This window comes from Ursus arctos, unplaced genomic scaffold, assembly GCF_023065955.2.
Source record: "Ursus arctos isolate Adak ecotype North America unplaced genomic scaffold, UrsArc2.0 scaffold_2, whole genome shotgun sequence".
In the NCBI taxonomy this organism is placed as follows: Eukaryota; Metazoa; Chordata; class Mammalia; order Carnivora; family Ursidae; genus Ursus; species Ursus arctos.
Genome location: NW_026622874.1, coordinates 14,255,116 through 14,277,180, shown reverse-complemented (window position 1 = coordinate 14,277,180; position 22,065 = coordinate 14,255,116). Strand labels below are relative to the sequence as shown.

General features: G+C 39.2%; 1 long non-coding RNA gene across 1 annotated transcript in view; it reads right to left on the bottom strand.

Annotated features, from left to right (window-relative positions):
- Window positions 1-5,394: 5,394 nt before the first annotated feature.
- Window positions 5,395-22,065, bottom strand: part of LOC123001584 (uncharacterized) — a 218,432-nt gene continuing 201,761 nt past the window's right edge. The window contains exon 4 of the long non-coding RNA XR_008960489.1: window positions 5,395-5,663. This is a non-coding gene — a long non-coding RNA (uncharacterized LOC123001584). The remainder of the gene's footprint in view (window positions 5,664-22,065) is intronic.

Below are 22,065 nucleotides of genomic sequence, written 5' to 3'. Positions count from 1 at the left end.
CACATGTGTGAAAATGCCTTGGCCTTTTCTAGACGTTTGACCTTATGTAAATTATGTAGCCTCTTTGAGCCTCAGCTTCCTCCTTTGTAAAATGAAGTGATATTAACTCCTGTATTTGGGTTAACAATATCAATCTTTGTGCAGACTGAATGAAAAATATGGTGTAAAAGCTTAATTAATAGTAAATTAGTATTTAATATTGATAATAATATTGCATAAAATTACATAATAATACGCTTTTGATAGTGTTAATTATTAATTAATATTACATAGTAACATTAAGTGATATGAAATGAAAATCATGTGGAAGAACAATTAACATAAGTATTATTATTAATTAATATTACAATTAATAATTATTTTTGAGTATGCTGAGTTGGTTTTGAACAGTTATGAACATTCCTTTTTTTAAAGATTTTATTTATTTTAGAGAGAGAGTCAGAGAGCATGAGTGGAGGGGGGGCAGAGGGAGAGAGAGAGAAGTAGACTCCCCGCTGAGCAGGGAGCCCGATGCAGGACTCAATACCAGAATGCTGGGATCCTGACCGAGCCAAAGGCAGACGCTTAACCAATGAGCCACCAAGATGCCCCAGTTATGAATATTCCTGATCAACAAGGTGGGTTGGTTTTTTGGGGTTTCTATAGTTTTCTCCAAGTTTGGTTTATTTATTTTTTGTATTTTTATTTTGAAAGTACTAGTGTTACTCTTCTATATTCTAAAGAAACTTTATGGACAGGGGCCAATCTGTAGATATGAAATAAATGTCATTAAAAGATTGTAAATAGAATTTGTGTATCGCTGGTTATACTTATTCTGGAAAAGCTATCTGGATTGCATGTGACGATGGCATTTTTGAGGAAGTGCAGAACTAAATTGTAAGTCTGGGATGGTTCAATAAAATGTTCCTATTTGCTTGCTTTCTCTTCTCTCTCTCTCGCCTTCCTCCCTCCCTTCCTTCCTTCCTTCCTTCCTTCCTTCCTTCCTTCCTTCCTTCCTTCCTTCCTTCCCTCTTGACTCAAATGTCTCATGGTCAAACACACGTTTTTTTCTTTTGAAATTTCTTAGTAGTGAACAGAATGCTGTTTCCAGATGACAGGTCCTAGGGTACTGCCTGGCATTGGTGTCAATACTTGCTTGTTGAACTGAACAAGTTGCTCAAATCACGTTAAATTTGCTACAACTGTGGAATTTACTTTTCACTTGTCATATGAGGGGGAAAAATCCCCCAAAGTTCTAGTCTAATAGACAGTTTTATTTAACCTTGTATCATTTTCCATTTTTTTTGTATTTTATACATTGTTACGATCATACCGTACTCTATTTTCATTCTGCTTTTTAAAAATGTTACAGCATAAGCGTTTGTAGTTTTTTCAAGCATAGTTTTAGGACGCATAATCGTTCCTTTGGTAAATAGCCTGCACTTTATATAATTGTTTACCTGTTATTGAACACTTATGTTGTTTTCCAGTGTTTTAATGCTGTAAAAAATGCTACAGTGGGGGACTTCTGGGTGGCTCAGTTGTGTACAACTCTTGATTTGGGCTCAGGTCATGATCTCAGGGTCGTGAGATCAAGAGCCGCATGGGGCTCTGCGTTCAACACAGAGTCAGCTTAAGATTCCCTGCCTCTTCCTCTGCTCCCACCCCACCCACCCGGTCCCAGCTCATGCACTGTTTCTCTCAAAAAAAAAAAAAAAAAAAAAAAAAAAAAATCTACAGTGAACATCTTTACATATAGGGCATTCTTTTCTTTCTTTCTTTCTTTCTTTCTTTCTTTCTTTCTTTCTTTCTTTCTTTCTTTCTTTCTTTCTTGAAAGATTTTATTTATTTATTTGACAGAGATAGAGACAGCCAGCGAGAGAGGGAACACAAGCAGGGGGAGTGGGAGAGGAAGAAGCAGGCTCCTAGCGGAGGAGTCCGATGTGGGGCTCGATCCCAGAACGCCAGGATCACGCCCTGAGCCGAAGGCAGACGCTTAACGACTGCGCCACCCAGGTGCCCCTCTTTTCTTTTTTTGGTATTTCACGGTGTTTCCTCAAAAGAGCTTTCCATACATATAATTACTAGGCCAGAGGGTATAAAACATACTTAATAAATATTAATACTTAATACTTAAGGCACCTAATGTTTTAAGTCTCTTCATACGTACAGCCAAATTGGTTTCCGAAAGGTTTTAGCAGCTGCGTGTACAAATTCTTGCTTCCTTCCCCTTGACAGAGCTGGGCATTCTCATTAACATTTTTTGATATGTAAAAATATATCTCAATATTTAATATACACATTTTTAGATATTGATGAGGCCAAAATGTAAAAATATATTTTGCTAGCCATTTGAAATTCTCTGTGAATTTTCTCTTCTCTTCTCTTATTTCTCTGAGCTTGAGAATACCTGCGTTGCTCTGCCCTCCAGTGACCTAAGAGCTTTAGGATTGAATTGTTCAAGGAGGAAAGGAAAAGGAGTAAGAAGAGGAAGAGCTTTCCATTGCTTTATAAGTAATCAACCTCATATTTATACTTCTAATCTTTTCTTTTTTTTAAGATTTTTTTTAGGATTTTATTTATTTATTTATTTTATTTATTTGAGATATTTTGAGATAGGGAGCGAGAGTGAGTGAGAGCACAAGAATGGTTTCTATAGGTAGATCCTTTGAAGGGGTCTTATTGGATCACAGAATGTGCATTTAAAACACGATCATAATTCCAAATGACTCTCCGAAGTAGCCGGTAGTGTAGAGAAGGCTACCCATTTCCTCATACAACTGATAGTACATCGATTGTGGCTAATCCAGTCGGTGACATGGTAACCATGGCGTTTTCATTAGACTATTTACACGTTTTGGCCCTCAGTGAGATTGAACATCTCTACCCGTTTATTGTTTCTATTTCTTCTTCTATGAATTGCCTATTCAAATTCTGGACTCATTTTTCATTTGGTATGTTCGTCTTTTTCTTATTATATTACTGTTCTTATATACTCTGCATCTTTTGTCTGTTGTTTTTCTGTTTATGGTAACTTTTATCATAGAGAAGCTTTAAATCTGAATACAGTCAAATTTTTCAATTCCTTTTTGAACTTTGCTTTTTACTTTTTTTAAAAAAGGCCTTCACTACTACAAGGTCCTGAAAATATTCTCCTATTTTTTCTTCTAAAATTTTTACAGTTTTGACTTTTATGTTTAATCCTTTAAACCATCTAGAATTTATTTGTGAATTTTTTTTTTTAAAGATTTTATTTATTTATTTGACAGAGATAGAGACAGCCAGAGAGAGAGGGAACACAAGCAGGGGGAGTGGGAGAGGAAGAAGCAGGCTCATAGCAGAGGAGCCTGATGTGGGGCTCGATCCCATAACGCCAGGATCACGCCCTGAGCCAAAGGCAGACGCTTAACTGCTGTGCCACCCAGGCGCCCCGTGAATGTTTTGTTTTTAAGTAGGCTGTAACTTTATATTAGTCCTCCAAATGATTAGGCAACTTTCCCATACTATTATACTATTTATTGAAAAGCCTATCCTTTCCTCACTATTTAAAATGCCAATTGTTACACACACACACACACACACACACACACACACTCACCCCTTCCTAGGCTCTTCGTTCTATCTTGTGATGGTTAAGAAGGAACAAGTTTTCAGAAACAGACTGAGTGTGAATTTCAGCTTTGATGCTTAATAATTCTGTGACCTCAGGTAACTTCCTTAACTGCTCTGTGCCTATTTCCTCCTGTGTAATAGTGCCAGCCACAGAGGACCTTTGTAGGGTTAAAAAATTGATAAATGTAAAATGTTTGGAACAGTGCCTGACATGTTGGAAGCGTAACAGTAAGCACTGATTATTATTTCCATTATTATTCTTAGCATTATTGTCATGTTTCACTGCTTTGTTTATCTTTTCTTGGGCAATATCACATTGTTTTTTGTCCTATAATTTTATGATGTATTTTGTGGAGGGCAAGTACCAATCTTTATGTTATTTCTCAAGACTGTCTCAAATATTCTTGTGCATTTTTCTTTGTATATTAATTTTAGAGTCAGGTAGGTTTCATGAAAAATGCTTTTGAATATTGGAATTGCATTAAATTGATCAATAATTTGGTAAGAATTGATGTTGTCATGATTAATCTTTATATATCAAATATTTATGGAGAAAACTACAAAACTTTACTGAATGACATTTAATAAGAGATGGAGAAATATATCAAGTTGATGTACGAAAAAGTTTGGTTTTTTGGTTGGTCTTTAAAGGGTAATCTTTGAGGCTCCTGGGTGGCTCAGTCAGTTAAGACTCCAACTCTCAATTTTGGCTCAGGTCATGATCTCAAGGTTGTGAGATTGAGCCCTGTGCAGGGCTCTATGCTCATCGGGGAGTCTGCTGGAGATTCTCTCTCCCTCTCTCTCCACCCCCTCCCCTGCTCACGCACACTCTCTCTTTCTAAGATAAATACATAAATCTTAAAAAAAAAGGTTCTCTCTCTCCCTCTGCCCCTCCCCCTCACTTGCTCGTGTGTTCTCTCTAAAAAAATAAATAAAGGATTATCTTTACTTTTAATTTTTTTACCTTTAATAATGTTACCTCTTTATATTCTTCAGGTTTGTTTTGTTACCCTTTATCTTTCTTTTTGAGTTGAAATTTGAACTAAATCATTTTTAATCTTTCTCATTTTTCAAGCAAACTAATTTAAAGCCATACATTTCCCTCTGAATACTACATTGTCCACACCCCCAGTTTTTGATATGCAGAACTCTTATGTTTAGATACCTTGTAGTTTCCAATTGTCCAAGACTTACTTAGAATTAGATTTTTAAACTTCCGTGTCATACAGTTTATTTTTTGACAATTTTATTCTTGAATCCTAATTATAGTATATTGTAGTCAGTAGATGTAGCTTGTATGTGACCCATTTTTTTGAATTTATTGAGATTTTCTTTAGTTCCCAGACTGTAATGAATTTTTCATAATGTTCCATGTGTGTTTGAAAAGAATGTGTACTATCTGCCTATTGTTATGAAATAATATCTGTCTGTCTACCTCTATGTATCTATCTAAAGAGAACAGTACATATAACAAATACCCATATACTTACCATACAGATTTAATAATTGTTAATATATTGTCTTATTTACATCTTTATGCTTAAGAAATAAAATATCACCACAAGGTGAAGACTTCTCCTGTATGGCTTGCCAATCCATTTCCTTTTCTCCCTTCCCAGAGATAACTACTATCTTGAATTTGCAGGAACACCTTCTGTTTCTTGAAATTTTCTCAATTTTCTTTCTTGTGATCCATCCAGAATTTCTACCCCTTAATTCAATTTGAGGAGTTTCTATTTTTTCCATAAGTTATTTTCACAAGCATTTAAAAAGTACTCATGAAAAAAGTTAATGTGTGTTTATTATGAGGCAGAATTTCTCCACATGTTTCATGTGTACTCATTTAAGCTTCATGACAAATTTCATAAGGCAGGTACCGTTGCCATTTTTACTGAAAAACTGAGAAGGCTAAGGAACAGGACAGTTAAGTAACTCATCCAAAGTCACACAGCTAGGATGTGGTGGGGGCTGGATGGGAAGGCTCTTCGGCGTGTTTTCAGAGGTGGCATAACTCTTCCACGAGCTCTCTTTCTATTGGATTCTGCTTCAGCATCTGTGAGAGGTTGGAGGTCCTGGCCATGCAATAAGACAACCAAAGAGAAATAAAGGTATAAGGATTAGAAAGGAAGAAACAGAACTCCCCTTTTCTCAGAAAATATGATTGCACTGTCTCAAAAGAATATATAGATAAAATTGCCATTTATGTATTAAAAACATATAAATTCAGCAAACTTTATGGATATAATATCAATATACAAAAGTAAATTAAAATTTTATATGCTAGTAACAAAAAGCAAATAAAACTTTAAAAATACTATTTGTAGTAACATCAAACAACAAAAGCAACAACAATAACAAATACCTAGAAATAACATTCCTGATTAAAATTAAAATAGGCCAATAAATGGAAAAAACATAGCAAGGTCATGAACTAGAGGACTCAATATTGTTAAAATGGCAATTCTGCCCAGATTGATTTATAGATTCAATGCAATTGAAAACAAATTTTAGTAAGATTTTAAAGAAATTCTGATAAGCTGAATCTAAAACACATATGGAAATGCAAAAATGCCAAGAATAGTTAAAACAATCTCGACAAAGACCAGATTTAAGAGACTATAACTGCTAGGTATTGAGACTTATTAATAATGCTATAGTAACTAAAAAAAAATGACAAACAGACATATGGAGGAGAATATAGGGTCTGGCAACAGATCCTCATATAGTCACCTGATTTAGGAAGAGTACTACTATAGTGACGTGAAGAAATGATGCTCTTTTGCATAAATGGTGCTGGATCCATTAAATATGCAATTGAAAAAAACCCACAACTTGACCCTCTACATCATGTTCTGTTATCTATTGCTGCATAATAAACACCCCAAACTGTGGTGACTTAAAACAACAGTCATTTTATTACATCTCAATTTTGTGTGCCAGGAGTCTGGGTAGAACTCATCTGGGTAATTCTGTTCTTTGTGGTGTTGATATTGGTGGTATTCACCTGGTGGATGGGAAGGTCTGGAGGGTCCATAGTGATTTTACTCACCTGTCTGATCCCTTTGTGGGAATGGTTGGAAATTTAGCTGGGATTGTTAATTAAAACATATATTTGTCTTCTCTAGCATGGTGGTCTCAAATAGTTGGACCTATAAAATGGCAGCTCAAATCTACCTGAGTGTTCCAAAAGGCCAAGATGAAAGCTATAAGGCTTTTCATGACTAGCCTCAGAAGTCTCAGAATGACATGTATGCCACATTCTATTGGTCATGCAAGTCACTAAGGCTAGTCCAGATTCACAGGGGTGGCATCTGGACTTGTCCTCTCAATGAGAAGTTCAGCAAAGAATTTGGGCCATCTTTATCATTCTAGATGGATCATAGACCTAAAGGTGAAATATAAAACAAGGCTTTTAGGAAAGAAACATGGGGAAAAAAATCTTCATGACCTTAGGAATAGGAAAAGATTCACTGAACAGAACACAGAAAGCATTAACCATAAAAGAAAAAAAAAAAGAATGGATAAATTTGACTTTATTAAAATTAAGAACTATTTATAAAATAACACTTTTTAGAGAATTTGAACACAAGCTACGTATATTAGAATGTATCCAGAATATGATAGAACTGCTCAATCAGTAAGACATTAGTCCATAAAAAATTGGTTAAAACTGAGTTAAATAGGTATTTCACAAAAAAGGATATATAAATGGGCAATAAGAATATGAAAATGTTCTCAACATCATCAGTTATCAGGTAAACGCAAATTGTAACCACAAATCCAGGGGTGCCTGGGTGGCTCAGTTGGTTAAGTGTCTGACTCTTGGTTTCGACTTGGGTAATGATCTCACTAACTTAAAAAAAAAAGCAAGCATGTAAGCATGCACTATGCAAATGCTCTAACACACAGGATGTTTCTAGTCCATCTACATATCTGTCCATAACTTCTATGATCTCAATGTTTGGTCCCTCCAAAACTCATGTTAAAATCCTAATACCCAAGGTAATGGCAGTAAGGAGACAGGGTCTTTGGGAGGTGATTAGGTGGCAAGAGCAGAGCCCTCATGAATGAGATTGGTTCCCCTATAAAAGTAGTCCCAGAGAGCTAGGTTGCCCCTTCCACCATGTCAGAATACAGGATAATTCTGTGATCCAAAAGAGGACCCTCACCTGACCATGCTGGCCTCATGATATTGGACTTTCCTTTCAGTCTCCAGAACTGTGCGCAATAAATTTCTGTTGTTTATAAACTACCTGGTCTGTGGTATTTTCTTACACCAGCCTGAATCAACCATGACAATAACGATACATGCAGAGGCCCATTAAATTGGCATTTTATAAAAAGAAAAAAAGGATTTGTTTGAAAAAAATTGGATTCACAGTATGAAATTTAAGAACTTACATATATTTAGTAGTACTTTAGTGAATAAATATAACAACAATAAAGATCATTCATGAGTTTTGATGTAAACTCCCAATCCTCTTCTCTGGATGTCTGAAAGGAATGATCTTCAGTGTGACTAGGGAAATAGCCTCCAGCCGGTTCCAATCTAAGCTACAGTCTTGTTCTCTTTGACTGATTTGGAATTGGGTTTTGTTCATTCCTTTTTTCCTGTCATCCACACATGCTGGAATATTATGCAGCCATGAAAAAGGACGAGTTCTTTGCTATTTGGGACAAGATGGATCGACCCAGAGGGTATTATGCTAAGTGGAATAAGTCAGACTGAATAAAACAAATACTATATGATTTTCCTCATATGTGAAATCTAAAAAACAAAACAAATGCTTAAACAAACAAAAAGCAGGCTTAGACCTAAAATAAAAGAACAAACTCATGGCTGCCGGGGGGGGGGGTGTCAGGGGGAAAGGAATGGGCAAAATGAGTGAAGGGGAGTGGGAGGCACAGTCTTCCAGTCACGGAGTGAATAAGTCATGGGAATAAAAGGCATAGCACAGGGAATATAGTCAACGATATTGTAATTGCTCTGTATGGCGGCAGATGGTGGCTACACTTGAGGTGAACATGCGGAGAGCTGTTGAATCACTATGTTGGACACCTGAAACTAATGTAACACTGTGTGTCAACTACACTTAAAATTTTTAAATAAATAATTAAAAAATAAAGTGCTGATTATCAAATTAATGATTAATTATGAGTTAATGAAAAATTTTATTAGTTATTAAATTTAGCGTTGATTTAAAAATAATTCCGTCCACCCCCCCCCCCCCCCGCTTGTGCTCTTGTGTGTGCACACACACTCTCTCTCAAATAAATAAATAAAATATTTTTCAGAAAGATGGGTTTATTCAGGAATGAAAGAGAACTGCAATCTGGAACAAACTGCAGTAAAACCGTAGGCAAGTCTGGGGAAGGAAGGAGAGGTAAGATTTCTTAAGGAGAAAAGGCAGAATTTGAGAAGGCTGTTATGAACTAAAAGTCCATTGGAGTAAACTGAAAGTCGAAGTGTGGTGGCTTCTCATTGGCTGAGCTGTTGTGGGTGGGGAGTTGGGAGAGTTGGTGGTGGGTGAGGCGTGGAGTGGGGGGATGAGGAAAGCATCTCTTCTTCTGGCTGGAATAGTAGAGTAGTATCCACTGCAAGGTCAAGTCTGTGCAAGGTCAAGTCCAGCTCTTCCTGTTGGGTCTGCAGTTGACTGTGAGCATAGGGCATGAGAGCTCCCTCTGCTGAAACCTCCTGACTCCTTTTAGTGAGGTTTCCCACTACTAATTTTCATATTCTCAAGGAGTTTAATTCAAGTAGTGCATGCCTAGAATGAAATAAGTTCCAAAACAGAAGAGTGCAAAATGAATGTGCTGTAGGAACACAGAGTAGGAAGCTGGACATCGTCAAATGGCAGGCATTAAAGCTGAGAAAGTAGTGTGGGCAGAGGCAATGATATGCAGCCTGATAGACGGTTAGCAAGTGTTCCTTTGGTCCAATAGGCTGAGCAATGAATCACAATTAAGAGCTCAAGAATGGGAAGAATGGTATAAAACAAAAATCAGAAAACAGAGAAGCCAATAAATTTTAGGGTTGTTATTAAGATTATAACACAATGAAAATGTAAAACAATATTTCCTAGAAGAGAAGATGCAAAAAGTAAGAAAAAATAGGATAATCGTTTGGGTCAGAAAGCTCAGTTAAAGCTTGTAAGACAGGCAGGGGAAAGGTCAGATTTCACAGGCAGAAATCATTATTGATTTTTATCTAGAAGTATGGGTTCAATTGTATTTATTATAATTACTATAATGTAAACATGACAATAGTGTCAATAGGATGTATGACTAATAATCCCTAGAAAAGAAGAACGAGCTAATACAAGCAGCAAAAGATAGGCTTATAGAGAAGGGAAATAGCAGGAAGTATAAAAATCGAAAGCATATAAGGTGATAGTAGTCATAGTGGGCATATTGCTTAGAGCGATTAGTATTAATGCTTCAAATGTCCCTATTATAAGACCAAGATTCCTAGGCTGGCCCCTAAATGCAAAATCCAAATGTTGCCATTTACATACAATAGATAGACTTAGACCTAAATGATCAGACATTTCAGAATAAGGAGATGAGATTGGCTTCAACACTAAAAAGTGTGCGTAATATGTGAAGAGAAAAGATATACTTTCCGTGATTAATGAAAATTGGTAAGTTTTTAAGAGAAGTATCGATAGTCTGTAAAAATGTGCTGAATTATAGGAGAGATTATCTAAAGAGAGTATCTTTTAAAACAAAGAAAAACCCAGAGAAGATCAAAAGCAGTGGGATAATTTCTTGAAAATCAGTCTCGTACCTCCTTAGAAAATGCAAGAGCTATGATGTAGCACTGATACATGGGAGATGAAAAAATATGCTGTCACATGTAACATGTTCCTGCTTAGGAGAGGCGAAATTAGAGGTATATGAGATCTGATGGGGGCGTCTGGGTGGCTCAGTCGGTTAAGCGTCTGCCTTCAGCTCAGGTCATGATCTCTGGGTCCTGGGATCCAGCCCCACATCAGGCTCCCTGCTCAGTGGGGAGCCTGCTTCTCCCTCTGCCTCTGCCACTCCCCCTCCTTGTGTTCTCTCTCTCACTCACTCACTCTCTCTCTCAAATAAATAAATAAAATCCTAATATATACATATATATATATATATATATATACATACAGTATATGTATGTTCAGTAATTCTGAATAAAGTGGGCACAGTAGGCACATAGTTGAAAACAAAATTGAATTGTCCAATAAATAAGTTGCTAATAACTAAAAATTTTAAAAGGTTTTATCTTGTGCTGTTAATGAATTCTTTAGGGTCTTTGAATTTTCTATTAAAATATTAAGTATTCAAAATATCTGTACTTAGGAAACCACATAAAAATTGAAGGCAAATGATAAACTAGAAGAAAAGATAAAAAGGTCCTGTATAATGGGTGGCGAATATATTAAGATCTCTCATGTAGAGGGAACCACTTTCTCTTCACAGAATCCCTGCACAGGCCACCAAAATAGAATTTTCAACTCTGCAGTAGAAAAGGAAGGGAATTTCCACCCTACAATCTGTCCTAATCAAAGCTTCAGTGAGTTGAGACAGAGAATTCGGCATCTCGGGCTACCACCTGCACAGGCTGCCTCTCTCTGCCAGTGACTGGGGGCTGAAATTGAGCTAACTTTCAGGCCTTGTGCCCTGAAAGAAAGCTAGGTTTAACTGGAGGAAAGAGTGAATTCCAGCAAAGATGTTGTGCCGGGGGGTCTAGATTCCCCCCTAGAAAGCGTAGCTCTGCCTACGAAGCTGACCTTCATACTTGCTGGGGACCTTGTGAGCATGTGTATTTCAGCCCCTTTGGGTTTCTTTCCTCCTACCCCTGAGCCCTGCAAGTATTCTAGGCTCCTTTTCTTCTGTGCAAGCTTAATGGGGGAGACATTGTCTCCTGAACTAGGAGGCCGATGGTTTATGCATGTAACAGCCGGAACGGACTGGTGTTAAGTCTGTTTAATTCAGGAGTGAAGTATTAGGAGGTATTAGTATTTGGCCTCTAAATTCCCCAGATTATCTTTGTCAGTATGAAAGCTGATGATTTGATTTGAATTCTGTGTTTGGAGTCTTTGCTGTTTCCCATGATTAGATTTGGGTTATGCGGTCTCAGCAAGTATAACTACATTAGTGATGTTTTGTCCTCAATACATCAACAGTATATAATTTGACCTGGATAAAGTAGAGAGTCACTGTATCTCACCTTACTGTTACGTTTTTTTAAAAAAGATTTTTAAATTTATTTCGGAGAGAGAGAGAGAGTGATCACGAGTGGGGGGAGGAGCAGAGGGAGAGGCAGAGAAGCAGAATCCCCGCTGAGCGGGGAGCCCCATGCAGGACTCCATCTCTTGACCCCTAGATCGTGACCTGAGCCGAAACCAAGAGTCAGTCACGCAACCTTGACTGGGCCACCCAGATGCCCCTACTGTTAAGGTTTTTTTTTTAAGGTGAGCAATTTCTCAACATTTTTTTGGGAAAAACTAGTGAATGAATTGATTTAGTAAAACTTTATTTATTTATTTAGCATTTTATGTATGAGTGTGTTTGCCTTAAAATCAACAGTGAAACCTAAAACAGGAGTCAGGTTGCTTATGACTGACCATTCCCAGTGGCAGGTAATAAGAGAGTGTGCTCGGACCCAGCGAGGGATGTTTCAAGAAAACCGTTTGGAGAGTTTTCATGTGTTCCCTGACACTGGAGGGAGGCAGGGACAAGCATCTGACCCACAACCACACAGTCTAAAGGTGAGTCAGTGGCCTGAGCTCCACTGACTCGTAGTGGAGCAAGGGAAGGTAGCTCTGCTGGAATCCACCACAACTTCTGTCCTCTGGTGTGACAGGCATGCTTGAACTTCCCATGAACCTGGGAGGCCCCACAGGAGGGAATCCTATTGGGTTGTTTTGAATGGGACTCCACACAAGGGAAATGACCCAGTGGGAGGGGGGGCTACAAGAAACCAGTGGCTAAAGAGGAAGTTGTAAGTGGCCAGCTGGAGGTGGCATAGCGTACGTCAAAGGAACTGTAGGCAAGAGATTTCCAGTGATGGAACCTGTCTCTGAAAAAAGCCACAAAACCACTCCAAGAAAGAAAGAATTGACATTTAGAACATCCCTCACTGAGAGGATATCTCTGCTGAAGTATGACTGTATTGTGAAATAATACTTTTATGTACCCTGACTTCTTTTCACTCACCTTATTCCAATCCCTGAAGGGTCCCAAAGCCTCAGCTAGGGAGTGAAGGAGAAGGCAGAATAAGAGGTAGATATGAATCGAACCACCCCATCTTTCCTCATTATAGGCTTCCAAGCCTAAAGTAGGCCAGAGCTCCAAGGAGGAAGTTTTAAATTTGATGAGAATAGAATTTTGATTACTATACTTGAATAGATTTTTTTGAGGGGGGGAGGAGCAGAGGAACAGGGAAAGAGAGAATCCTCAAGAAGACTCTGTGCGGAGCACGGAGCCCAACACAAGGCTCTATCTCATGACCCTGAGATCATGATGTGAGCTGGAATCAAGAGTCGGAGGCTTAACGGACTGAGCCACCCAAGCGCCACTTGAATAGATTTTTTGAATACTGGAAAAAGAGATATTAAACATCATTGACTCTAAGATGCTATTGATGATAAGATGCTCCACTACTTTATATACTACTAAGAAAAGGAAAAAAACCCTCCAACTGTGATTGTAAGATGACATTAAGACTCAGAGATGAGATGTTAAGATGGAAAGATACACACAGTTTAGATAAAATATAGTAATATTTTACCATTTGAGAGTGATTGGAAAAACTATGAGATCTGCTTGAGATTTCATTGAGGGGAGGGTAAATGAATTAATTATAGAGGATTTCAAAGGGGGCAGTGGTGGTAAAAAGTAAAGCTTATTCCTGCCTGTACCCTATAGTGTCCGACTAGTTCAATAAACTGGTTAAACAACGTAATTTCTCAGCCTAATTTCTAGCACACAAACACACATGAGCTACATATGTCTTTCACAGAAGCCTGAACAGAAAAAAGCATCTGGGGGCGCCTGGGTGGCTCAGTCGTTAAGCGTCTGCCTTCGGCTCAGGGCGTGATCCCGGTGTTCTGGGATCGAGCCCCACATCAGGCTCCTCCGCTATGAGCCTGCTTCTTCCTCTCCCACTCCCCCTGCTTGTGTTCCCTCTCTCGCTGGCTGTCTCTCTCTGTCAAATAAATAAATAAAATCTTTTAAAAAAAAAGAAAAAAAGAAAAAAGCTTCTGGGTACTTGACTTGTTCTAAGGTTCACATTCTCCAACTTAAATATGTCCAGTCCTGCTCCGAAAGAGCAGAACACACTCCTTGAATGTTAATATAGGTGCTAAATTTCCTTGTGTGGAACTAAAATTTGGAATACATGGAAATACTGAAATACTCGAGATGTTCTCATAACTTCTGAGGACTAACAGGAAAGAACTAGATCTCACGCCCTCATTAACACAGTTGGTAGTATGTGGAGGTTCATAGTGTAACTAAAATATCTTGTGGCCTCCCTGACTTGCAGATGTCTAGATAAACTAAACCACCCACTTCTATGGTCTGGGAAAGTCTGAAGAACTCCCTTTTGTTTTTGTCAGTTCTTGGTGAATTGTGCCTCCCAGTCCCCTCAGGCTCTGGCTCTCATGATTATCACTCTGGACTTGAAACTAGACTCCTGTGGTGGTTTTAAAATATGCCTGCAAATTCTCTGACACTCCCCTCTTCAAGAGATGGCACTTAGTGCAGTACAGAAGTACTTCAGGAGAGGGGCGCCTGGGTGGCACAGCGGTTAAGCGTCTGCCTTCGGCTCAGGGCGTGATCCCAGCGTTATGGGATCCAGCCCCACATCAGGCTCCTCCGCTATGAGCCTGCTTCTTCCTCTCCCACTCCCCCTGCTTGTGTTCCCTCTCTCGCTGGCTGTCTCTATCTCTGTCAAATAAATAAATAAAATCTTAAAAAAAAAAAAAAAAAGAAGTACTTCAGGAGGAGGTCCCCTGAAGTGTGGGATGGACTGCATGACTTACTTCTAATGAAATGGCATGGGGTAGATGTGACATCGAGTGACTTCTGAGACTAGGTCGTAAGGCATGAGGCTTCCTCCTTGCCCTCTCTCTTGCTCTGGAGGGAGCAGCTTTCATGTCCTGAAGACACTCAAATACCCCTCTGGAGAGAGAGAGCCATATAATTAAGCCATCTTGGAAGTTAAGGTCGGTTCTTTGGCAATTTACCAAGGACAAGGGACATTTTAGAAGGTAAGGTCAGAGTTTGTATTTATACTTCTGTCAGCAGTGACGATATCAAGGCCTATAGTCCATTTGCCCCAATAAACTTAATACCTTAATAAAGTAAATAAAGTAATAGCTTTAAAAGTAAAGTGTTAATAAAGTGTAATACTTATATCTTTAAAAGAACTTTTCATTCATGAGCAACTGGGTCTCCTTACCCCTGGATTTTCCCCATTTTAAACAATTACCTTAGCCAGTGGATCTTCCTGTATCATTGATCTGATCATGCTATCCACCGGCGAAAGGAGGCATTCGCATCCCTCCAGCTCCCATTGTCTCCAGGATAAAGTCCAAAGTCCTTTACTTGGTTTATAAGAATTTTAAGTACTGCCATGCTGGAGATTGCGGTCACTTCTCTGGCCATGGGATATTGACTTTGAGTCTCACGCAGTAAAGATTTTATTTTTCACAAGTTTTGTATGATGCAGAAGACTCTGTAACCTTTACCTGAAGATCTTTTTGTTCTAGAAATGAATAATTATTTCCTGTCAATATTTCTTGCATGCACAGAATTAGTGGACCAAGTGACCAAAGCTTCTGGGAAACAGAGAAATGACTGTTTTCACACCTATATAGTAGGAACAGCTAAAACTGTGTGGGCGATTCAAACTGGACAGGACAGTGAAAAGAAATTGGTGGAGCAGTATGTCTTTCTTCTGAAACATCACTGTATTAAATTCCTAAACAAAGAAAAAGGAAGTGATAATTATGGCATAGCCACTAGGTAGCAATTGAAAAGAAAAAGGTAGGTCTATTTAATTGACTTGAGATATTGTCTATCATATAGCGTGGAAAAAGAGTGGTTAGGGAACAGTATGTAGTGAATGGTTACAAGCAGGCAAAAGTTTACACAGGCATCAACAAATACAGCATGGAAGGCAACTAGGTCAAATTGGTAATGATGACTGTCTCTGGGGAAGGAGCTTAGGAGGGGAGTTTGTGGCCTATTGTCTACATTATTCACTTCTGAATTTTAAAAAATGTGTAAAAACATATCCTTTTATAATTTAAAAAGTTAGTTCCGTTTTATAAAGATAAAGGATCACAACCAGGAACTTTAACAGACTCTCATTCAAATCCTCCTGGAAAGAGGAAAGGTTCGATGTCAGGGTTTAAACGCATCTTGAAACCATATTCCAAAGGTACGTTTCATAACCTCAGTAGTGGCTAAAACACTGTACCTGTTATGAAGTTGTTCCTCATAGCTAACTTTATATTACTCCACATATATTTCCCCCCAGAGTTCAGTTAAATCTGGGAAAAAAGAGAGTTGATAATTTTCCTTTATTTAAAAATGGTTGAGTAATTTAATTTTTCTTAGAGCATGTTTCTCTTTTTCCAAATTTCTTGCCCTTGGTCATTTCTTGGAAGCAGCATGGTGAAAATGAAGAGTGTGGGGTTTGAAGTTGGAGGAACTGGCCGAAGACCCTGCCGTGTTCATTTACCTGTAGGATCTTTGTGGGGAAGCCAGTCCCTTAAACTCTCTGGACTCGGGTTTCCTCATCTATAAAATGGGATGAGAGCGACTGCGAGGGCCCCAGCAGGTAATGAAAGTGAGTAGCCTCTAGCAAATACGCTGCTTGGCCCCTCTCTTCCTCTTGCCCCCTTCTCTCTTTCCTTGCTCTATTCTTACCAGAGTCAGAAGAACTCTGTACATATCAGTACAACAGAGAGAAAATAACCGGTGCCCTTTTATACTTCCAAGGGTCAGTTTTGTGAGACTCAGCTGGGCAAATGCATGTGCAAAATGTGGTAAGGAAGAAGGTCTGAATGCTAGCTACCTTTGTGTATTTGTGTGTTTTTGCCACCGGACAGCCCTACAAGTGGCTTTGTCAGAGAGCACCTCATCCTTCCTATTTTACAGACAAGGAACATGGTTGGAGAGGCTGTGACTTGCCCATGGTCTCACAGCACTAGAACCCAGGCTTCTAGAGGATCGAAGGCCATTTTCCAAGGTTATTTTGCTTCTGTGACCTGCAGGGGTTTCAGGGTGGTGTGCTGGATGAGGTGTGACCAGACCGAGTGGTCAGAGAAGGGTTCTCAAAGCAGATGGCAGTGAGCTGACTTCAAGGAGAGCAAGGACTTTCTCTTCACCATTGTGTCCCCATTCCCAGTGACAAGACCAGTGCCCTGTAAGTTACGTGTGTTCCACAGGTATTGGTTGAATGAATTAATCAGTAAATGGAGGAGCTATTCATGCAGAGATCCGGGAGTGTTTGGAAATGTTTTTGCTCTAACAGCTCATTCTAAGAGCTTCTCTTGTTTTGCTCTTATTACGTGCCAGGCAGTTGTGCTTAATGATTTGCATTTATTTAAAACTTGAATCCTCAAAACAATTCGAAGAATTAATTGCACTACTATCCCATTTTTTCAGATAAGGGCTTTAATGACATTTGTGGTATTTTAGATGGAATTTTATGTTTAAAAATCTTTAATATTCTTGTTACTCCTTTTAATCTGAAATGCTTAAAACATGGTCACATTTTAATTAGTGAAAATTCTAGGAAATGTGGTATTCTGATTCACCTAATTTTCTATCAAACATACTTGTTAAAGTTCTATATAGAAGTAATAGTTTCTCTATCTGCTTCCTTCCTATGTTAGTTATAACTAAATCATAGAAAGTCTGGGTTGAAAGAAACCATAGAATTCAGCTAGTCCTATACTACTGCTTTATATATAAAGACAGTTAGGCATCAAGAAATTAAATGAACCTTTTTTTTCTTTAAGGATTGTGGGTTTTTGTAGTGAGTATTTCTAGTGGGTAAAGCTATAACAAGAATGGCCATCATTTGGTAAGCTCACAAGCCATGCGTTTTACAAATAATTCATTTCCTCTTCATAAGAGCTGCAGTGATACAGACACTAGAACGCGCACTTTACTGAGAGACACCTGAGGCCCTAAGTATCTTGCTCCAGGTCACGTATTTGTAGTTGGATACACCCCTCTAATACACCGTGCTGTCACTCCCCAAATAGGATTGATTAATAGTAAACTTATTTTAAAGACTGGTCACAGGAATGATCACAGGTTGGACTGAGAGTTTATTCATCCCAGCACACTGGAAAATTTTGTTTGGAAGGTTGCAGCAAATTTATCTCCATCCGAAAACAAAAGATAGAAAAAAAAATCATTATTCACATTTCAGTTTAATGCATGTAGCATCACACATCCAATGATCAACAAAATCCAGGTCGTTTGAACAGTGAGACAGCAGGCTCTGGGCGACTACAGAGAGGGAAACTTGTCAGAGACTCTTGGGGAAATCCCTACCCTAAGAAAATCCCTCCACGATGACAAAGTGCCCCAGGGACCTTTGAGATTCTCTGAGGGCTGATAAGGTGCAGTCTAAACACCACTGGCCGATACCATCTTTCACGTCTTCTCTGAATGACTGAGGACTTCAGCCTCTCGAATTCTTCTGTCCTTCTCTCCCCCATAGGAAGTTCCTGACTGGAGAAACCCCCAATATGGGTGGGCTAAAGAGAAAGGACTCTGGGACAGCTTGGTCTTCCCCAGGGGCTGCTTTAAAAATTAACTTCAGCTTTTATTTTATCTATCATCTATCTATCTATCTATCTATCTATCTATCTATCTATCTATCTTCTATCTATGTATCTATGTATCTATCTACATATCTATGTATCTATGTATGTATCTATGTATCTATCATCCATCATCCATCATCACCATCTACCTATCTGTCGTTACCTAGTCTGGAGCAGGCAGGGGATTATAACGAGCAGCTGCCTAACCACCAAAATACCCTAGCGACTGAGTTCATAAAACATGCCTAGCAGAGACTGGGAGAAGCCAGACTAAAACTAATTTTAGCCATTTAAGACCGTTTGAGGATGGGTTTAAACATCACTTAGTCCTTGCTGTTGAGGAGCCCCTGATCCCTGACACTGTACTCCCCATCCGTCATCCCCCACATACATCCATTATGGGGGCATGCTGAAATTCTAATTTATCTAGTCATCGCAGACTGAGACACAGATGAACTTTACATTCATGATTACACATTTTGATTATTTCTGCAAAATCATTGTTAGGCATCATCCCCAGAAAAAGCCTTAATCCCAGGTTTACAAATCAGTCACTACGAAAAGCACTAATGAATTACTTGCTGCAAATCTTTTGATAAAACATGGTGAAATTTAGTAGTTAGGCTCTCTTAAGCCAGTGGAAAAATAGTCCAAGGAAATAGGGAGAAAAATTCTCCAGCTCCCTGAAATCATGTAAACGTCAAGCCTTGATCTTGTTGAGCTAGTCCTTTGGCCTTTTCTCCTTAGACCTGCATTCTATTACTCTCCCAAATGGATTACGATAGCCTTCTTGGCCATCGAAATCAGTGTGACGAGAGAACAGGGACATCTACATTTTATAACAGAAGACTATCAAGGGGTACACTATTTTCTGTGGCTAGAATTTACACCCTGTTATCCCAGCTCTTCCCCAGGATATGTTGCTCCGTTGTAGGCCTACCACCCTATACGTAATTACTCCTTTGCTCCTTTGCCTCGCCTGCCAGGCCATCTTCTTTAAGGGGAGCTTACAGTGCCTGTCTCACTGTGCTTGTCTTCAATAGGATTCCATCGGAAAACATCTATGTGAGACAGGGATTCGTGTACAGGGATATTCTCACACCTATGAGGGAATGAAGGTGGGAGAATGGGCAAGAAGGAAGAGTAGAGATGGAAAACAGTCATGACAAAGACCTTAGATCCCATAGACACCTTGGGTAACTCCTAGAGCTGGAATGACCCCTTCAGAATCTTCCCACCGTGGGGCAAGGGAACTGGACCTTTATTGCTCATCTGCTAGTCTTTGGATGCAGGTTGGCTCTCTGAGGGAGGCATAACGTCAAGCAAGGCAGCTTTCACTGGCGGAGGGCAGTTCCCAGGAAATAACAGAGCTGCCAGCTGCTGCCCAAACTCCCCAAATCTAAGGGAAGAGTGAGCGTGCTTTAATTCTGAATGCAGGGACCTGGGTGATATGCCACAGCATCCACTACAGTACTCAAAAAATATTCTTAAATAAGAGACATCATAGTCCAGCCATTTCTCCAAGTGACTGGTGTATTTGATTTCATATATGTAACTGGAATATTTTAACCAACTGGGGGTGTAACCTACACAGCTGGTAGTTTAGAGGCATCACTGTTAGGTACTCGTGATAGAGGTGTCAGCATGAATGTGATTTGATGTATAATTAATTTCATTTACTCAGTGTGATCTGCTGGAAGAAATTCTGAGACTTGAGTTGAAAGGCCTGGGTTCCTATTAGAACTCGGCCATTTACTACAGGACAAGTCATTATACTTCTTTGTTCTCAGTTTTCTCATCTGTAAAATGGCAAAACTGATACTTTGCCCGACTGTCCACAGGGTTGTAGTGAACAGGAACAAAATGGATGCTTGTCAGACCTGCTGTAAATGGCTGGTGAAAAGGGCCTGAAGGAGTCCTGGGAGCCCTCAGTCGGCACGAGGAGCCCTGGACTTTGAGGGTAGTGCAGATGTACAGATAGAGAGGAATGGGGGGAGGGGATTGTGAGGGGAAGGGATGGGGAAGGAAGGTAGCATTTTCCTGAGATGCCAAAACCCATCTCTCGCTACTTCACCCCTGCAGCTCAGGCTGGCTCAACTGAAGTAAATTCAAAACAAAACAGAACTAAACAGTAAAGAGACAGACAAATCAGTCGATTAAATTATATACGTTAAATAAATATATATTTTAGAGAGCTTGTTTCTCACCTCCTACCAACCAGGAGAGGCTGTAGCAATCGTATATTTGGAGGAAAGGAAAACCACTGTGTTTGTTTAGTTCTGGGGGTTCTTGGATACATACAATGTAGGATCTGTCACCTCAACACCACTTTGACTCAACTCGTTCATCCGAAAGCAAGTGGGTGTTCATTTCTAAGTCTCTCTTTATCTCTCTCTTTTTGTTGTGGTCGTGGTTGCTTTGGTCTCATTTTTAATCTTTCCTTGTGACAACCCTCTCTTAGTCCCTGTCCTGAAAGTAAGTGATCATCCTTCAGGTCAGGGTAGAGCTAGCGTGGACTTCCCCAGACTCTACCCGCAACAGTGGAAATGTTTCCTTTGAATTTTAAGCTTTTCAGCACTGATGGCACAAACTTGGTTTTGGTTGAAAACTAGAGAAAAATGTCATGTGGTCAACTCCAGCGAGGTGTAGTCATTTTACTTCTAACCAGAGGCATTTCCCAACTGGTTGCCCACATGACCCTAGTTTTCCCTTCAATCCCAGAGGCTTTCTGTGGCACATTCTGTTCTTTTTCCTCTACTCTTTCTTCTAATTATCCATTAATCCATCCATCTCCCTCCTATTAGGTTAGGAAGCCAGATTTGGTTGCATTGTATATTTTATAATTCCCTTCTGCAGAGTCCTTCAACTGTAGTCTGCCTTCAACTTCGACACCTTGTTCCCGGGACCCACATTTTTTTCTGGCTTGGCCTCCATCTCAGGGAACTGGTGGTTGGCTAGGATAATTTCAACAAAGCAGCACGGCTGATTGGAGTCAGGTCTGCTTTGTGCTTCCTTGTTATTTCAAGATTTATGGGTTAAATTATTCTGGCACTCAACCCTGACCTTGCTAACAACACGTTTGTCTTTATCCATAAGGTGCCCTAGAAGGAGACCACACCAATGACTGGGAAAGTTGACTTCACTTGGTCTGTGACAGATCTGGCCTCTGTACCAATGCTTTTTTTCCTGTGTAGGCAGATAACTCTTCCCTTAACCCCCAAACTCCTGCTCTGGGGTTTAAAGGAAACAAGGTACACATCTCGTTAGATGGTATATGGATATAATGGAAGCATTTTTCACATGGAAGCCTGCCCTGATCCCCATCCCCCCAACCAAGGGTAGAGTGGGTACCCTTCTTAAGCAATTTAATGGTACCATGTAATTTTCCTTATATTTTTTGTTTTTCATTTTTTGTTTTCTACCAAAGCAACATGTATTTTTCCTTATTTTTTTTTTGATTTTTGTTTTCTACTTTCTCTTCTACTAGAGCCCATGCAGGAAAAAAAAAAAAAATCTCTTGTTCATCATTGATTCTGCAGAGTACAGAACACAGAAGTGTCAATATATATATTTGTTCATGAATTAGCTGAAGTTTGGAAAGTGTTGATTCTCTTCCAGTTTTCTGAGCAGAAAGAGA